Below are 5,240 nucleotides of genomic sequence, written 5' to 3' on the forward strand. Positions count from 1 at the left end.
TTCTTACCGTGTGAAAGGATATCCGTTAGCATAACACCCTTTGCCTCTCTTGACTCTCTCTTTCGCTCCTCCTTCCCCCAGTATTTTAGCCTGGATTCCCTGAAAACAGAGCCTTAAACAAAATCTTGCAGTCATGTAGTTTATTTGAGAAATTGTCTCAGGGAGTATAAGTAGAAGAGAAAGAGAAATGGAACAGGGAAAGGAGGAAAGCGATACTGTGATTGTTCTAAGTTGGTCCCTGGCACCTGACTCCAAGGACCTTTGGGGGAACCTTACAAAATGTATCTCAGAACTGTCCCCTCAGAGGAAAAATGGGGGAAGCATTTATTTATTGACTTTCATCCCCACTGGTCAAGAATGGCCCCATGGGTATTAACTCAGGTTGCTCTAGTATGTATGTCAAGTGTGCACATCCCACGCAAAGACATTAGAAAAGCTCTGGAGCTAGAAGCAAGAGGTGAGGGGAGGTGATGTCAAATAGAAATGCACAAAGGTATTTCAAGCTTGTGTGCAACTGGTAGTCTCACTAGCAGCTAGATGAGGAGATGGGATGACAGAACTGGAAGTGGCTCATAAGAGATGGCCAACACCTCTAATCCATGACATAGCCTGTTAGTGGGCCTGGGAGAGGAGCTGCTCTCTAGTTTCCTTATTTGGGTGCTAGCTGTCCAAAGGAAGTACAGGTTCTGGTCTATTCCTTCTGCCCTAGGTTTTCCCAGCCAGCACCTCACAGTGAGAGTCCAGTAATTCCTGTGACTAGGTTGTATGTCTCTAATTCTGAAGACCAGAATTAGAAAACCTATTGTTGGCTCATACCTAATTCTGTCTCTCAAACATTTAGGTGTCATAAATAATTTATTCTCCATCTGCCTGCATTCTTTGACTTTCCCTCAAAATTTTCCAGGATTTAGGTGAGGTTAGAAGTGTTCTTCATTGGGCCTCATAGCCTAGGACAGTGAGCATGGGCTCGAGACTGGAGTGCAGGCTAGATTTCTGCCCCCGGCTACCTCCTCACCTTTGACAGGGCACCACTATCACCACTGTACTTCATGGCCTTCATCAGAAGTTAAAGGAGGAGAATTTCAAGAAAGAACCTGGAGACAATTAGAAGGGCCTAAGTGACCTTAGCGGAAGTTGCTTAAAAGGTGTTCTAAGGGAAGAAGCTGGCCTGCAATGCATCGTAGAACATACTGGAGAAGAAGACACCCTTTAAATAAAGTTGTAACAGAACACAATGCTAGAGGAAGCAAAGTTTTCCCAGAGGAAGATGTCATGAGACTAGTTGAGCCAGGATCACCTCTATGGTTTCAGTGGGGATAATGGGGGTAGAGGGTAGGAACAACATGGAGAAGCAAAAGATTCCCTGTGAAATGGAGGGCCTCTGGTAGGATTAAAAAAAAAACAGAAAGAATAGAATTGGACAAAGAGGAGCCTGTTTAAATGGAGTTACTTGTTCCTGGGAGCTTATGATGGGAGTGAGGGTGCGGAGGACTTGGGGAGAATCTACTCTGTGTGGGAGATAGAAAGGGACAGAGAATGTTGACTTTGTGGAGTTTCCATTTGCATCATGAATGTCATCCCCCTACGTAGGGTGGCCAAATTTAACAGGTAAAAATATAGGATGTCCACTTAAATTTGAATTTCCAATACACAATTAATAATGTTATAGTATAAGCATATCCCAAATATTGTAAGGGACGTATTTATACTATGTCTAGGTCATATTTTCACTAAAAATATTATTCATTGTTTATCTGAAATTCAAATGTAACTGGGTGTTCTGTATTTTATCTGGCGCCCCTACCTCTTTGGTGTTTTCTTGAGAAACTGTAGTAACTGCAATCCCCACTACCAACTTCTAGGTTTTGCAAGTTTCAGTTTTCTGACAGGAAGTTTTCAAAAAGACAGGACTTTTTCAATGAATCCCTGTAACTCTTACTTTTTATTACAAAAGACAATTCTTTCAAAAGAAGTCATGTCATGTGAAAATCAAGAGTTTTGAAAACAGCACATAGGGCATTTTCCACTTAGTTAGATTAGCTCTCAACAAAGACCCAGTTACAACAAAACGGAGAACATGAAGCACAGACCCAAGAAAAACAATCAACCATGTTGCGGTTTTATTTTTCAGGAGCCACAGAAAGAGCCTTTCAACTATAATAAGCAACTCTAAATACTAGAAAGATAGGTACTCCAAGCCTTCGATAGGCCTCGACACTTTAGTCTGTACACTTGGAATATTTCCTCAGGTAAATCAAGAGGAATTCACTACTTGAAACAAACTAAAAGAGAACTGGTCTTTTTAAAATCCTGTAAGTCTCATCAAAAGCCACTATTAAGAAACTAGGCAAGAGACAGATTGAGGGAAAATATTCACAATGCATATACCTGAAAAATTGTTTGTATGTAGAATACACAAAGAATTACAACCTAAAAATTTAAAGATAAATAAATGTGCAAAATATTTGTACAGGCACTTCATGGAAGATTATGTATGAATGGTCAACAAGCACATAATACATTGCTCAACATCATTAGTCATCAAGAGAAAAGCAAATTAAAACACAAAGACACCACTTCACACCCACTAGAATGAGTAAATAAAAGAGATTGACTACACTACATGTTGACCAAGGTATGGAGCAATCAGGGTTCTTCTACAATACCGGTGGCAATGCAAAAAGCTACTACCACTTTGGGAAAAGTGCCAGATTCCTAAAAAGTTAAACATGCATCTAACTTATGGTCTAACAATTCTTCTCCAATGTATTTATCCAAGAGAAATGAAACCATATGTCCACAGTAAGCCTTGCACAAGAATGCTGACAGCAGTTTTAAACATAAGAGCTAAGCGCTAGATATCCATCAAGAGGAGAAAGTATAAAAAAACTGTGGTGTATCCATCCATCAGAACAACACACAGTGTTAGAAAGGAACAAGTTACTAATACACACAACAACATTCGATCGATCTGGAAAGCGTTATGCTGAATCAATGAAGCCAGGCCAAAAAAAAATTGAAAAAAAGACCTATAACTACATAGGCAAGTACGTATGATAACAAAAATCAAAACAGTTGTTGTTCCTCTTCGGGGAGGATTGACAGGGAAAGCGCATGAAGAAACTTTCTGGAGCAATAGAAATGTTTTATTTCTTGATAGGGTCATGAGTTATGTGAGTGCATACATTGGTCAAACTGGTTAAACTTACTGACTGGAGCATTTCATTCCATGTAAATTATATATCAATAATAGTGTTTTATTTTCAAGAAAACTTTTTTTTGAAGTAATTGTAGGTTCACTCATATGCAGTTGTAAGAAATAATACAGAGATATCCTGTGTATCCTTCATCCAATTTCTTGCAATAACACCTTGCAAAACTCTATATAGTACCATGTCACAGCCAGGATATTGACATTATCAAAGTCAAGATACAGAGTGTTTCCACCACCACCAGGATTCCTCATGTTCCTCTTTTAAAACCCCACTCATTCTACCATAGCCTCATCCTTAAATCCTGCCAATCACTAACCTGTTCTCCATTTTGATAGTTTTGTCACTTCAATAATGCCGTATAAACAGAATCGTATCGTACATAATCTTTTGGGGTTGCCATTTTTTCACTCAGAGTAATTCTATTGTGTTCCTGCCAGGTTGTTGAGTTTATCAATAACTCATTCTTTTTTATTTCTAAGTAATGCCCACGGTATGGATATACCACAGTATGTTTAACCATTTTACTACTTAGAGGACATCTGGGTTGTTTACACTTTGTAGGTATTACAAATAAGGCTGCTCTCAATATTTATGTACATGTTTTTATGTGAACATACGTTTTCATTTCTCTGGAATAAATGCCCAATTTCTGGGTGATAGGGTCCTTTCATGTTGAATTTAGTTTTGGGTTTTTTGCTTGTTTGTTTGTTGTTTTTTAAGAAACTGTCAAACTGTTTTTCATGAGTGGCTGTACCATGCTGCACTCTGCCAGTGGTGAATAGTGGTCTAGGTCTCCACATCCTCACCAGTATTTGGCGTTGTCTTGATTTTTCATTTTAGCTATCCTGATAAATGTGCCAGGATATCTAATTGTACTTTTAGTTTGCGTTTCACTAGCAATTAACATGGACATCTTTTCATGCACTTATTTGCTATCTGTACGTGCTCTTCCTTAAAATGTCCCTTCATGTCTTTGCCCATTTTCTAATTAGATTGTTTGGATTTTAATACTAATTTTGAAAAGTCTTTGTTATTCTAGATACTAGTACTTTGTTGGATAGCTTGTCATTTCATCCTCTTCACAGGAGTTTTCACAGAGCAGAAGTTTTTAATGTTGATAAGATCCAATTTATCAATTTTTCTTTTTGTGCTTTTGTTGTCAAGGCGAAGAATTCTTTGCCTAGCCTAGATCCCAAATATTTTCTCCTCTCTCTCTTGCCCTACAGCTTCTGTCCGTAAACTCTCTAGTCTCTTGCTCAGCTGCCTTTCTGCCTGTATCTTGGCAATAGCAGTGGGAGACTGGGTCTGAAACGAAATGGAACATCCACGGTGTCAAAACTTGGTGTCTGTGGAACCCCATTAAACCCCTCCTTTAATGCCTACAAGCCCTGAATTTTAGAGCATTCTTGCTGGTTTGATTTACCATGGCTGATCTGCTTCTGGGTTTTTCAATCTCTCAAAAAATCGCATTCTTCACCCTAGCCTGACACCACCCTCTCCATTTCCAGGTTCCTTAAAGACTGCATTCCAGTGTTTGTATTGGTGGGGTGGAGAGGAAAACTTCAGCTCCCCAAGAAGGGCTTAGCCAGAGAACACACAGATTGACAGTAGGGAGTTGCTGTACAGCTATGTTGTTATTTTTAGATTTTCAACCTGTGTACTGAGTAATGCTGTGAGCAGGAAATAGTGAACATTACGTGCTGCTATTATCTGAGGTTTGTGTTACAACAGAGTGTTATTTGGAAAGTTGAAAAGAAAAGAAACTTTTCCAGGGCTAAGATCCAAGAGGGAGAGAAAGAAATTCTTTGGCGGGGTTGGGGAGAAGTATTCGAATCACAGAGTAAATGCAAGATCACTAAGCAGTTTAATTAACGTACTGTGTTTTTAGAGAGATAAATATCAAATATTTGACGTATCCGCTTGTAAAATAAAACAAAGGTTCAAAACGGAATATTTCAGTTAATAAGTATAAGGATACTAAACATTTCTAGCATGTACCAGACAGCAAAAGAAGGGTCAGAGGAG

The sequence above is a fragment of the Rhinolophus sinicus genome, linkage group LG09 (assembly GCF_036562045.2).
Source record: "Rhinolophus sinicus isolate RSC01 linkage group LG09, ASM3656204v1, whole genome shotgun sequence".
NCBI lineage: Eukaryota > Metazoa > Chordata > Mammalia > Chiroptera > Rhinolophidae > Rhinolophus > Rhinolophus sinicus.